A 393-nucleotide genomic window follows, 5' to 3' on the forward strand; every position below is an offset into this window, starting at 1 on the left:
CCAACGAATAAGTCTACGGGCGCCACGCCGCATTTAACATACTCACACTGTGTTAATGTTGCTATCAGATTTGTACATGATCAGCGCCTAAAGCAGGATTCCTGAAATTTGGCCCAATACTTACTTTCAATTTATGGAAGGTAATAAAAAAGAGAACATTTACATTATGTCCTGAGATCTAAGTAGCCTATATAGTTTGCCTCTTTCAGTATTCAAGATGGGGGAAAATATTAAGAATCTCTGGACTAAAAAAAAAAAAAAATCTATACTTAAGTCATGAAAGGCACGACACATCTTGAACATGAACGTGCACCGTTAACCTAGCTTTTACAGTCAAGATCACTATGATATTCACCGAACACTTCACTGAATATTTACATAGTGTGGTTTTTG

The sequence above is a fragment of the Penaeus monodon genome, chromosome 19 (genome assembly GCF_015228065.2).
Source record: "Penaeus monodon isolate SGIC_2016 chromosome 19, NSTDA_Pmon_1, whole genome shotgun sequence".
In the NCBI taxonomy this organism is placed as follows: domain Eukaryota; kingdom Metazoa; phylum Arthropoda; class Malacostraca; order Decapoda; family Penaeidae; genus Penaeus; species Penaeus monodon.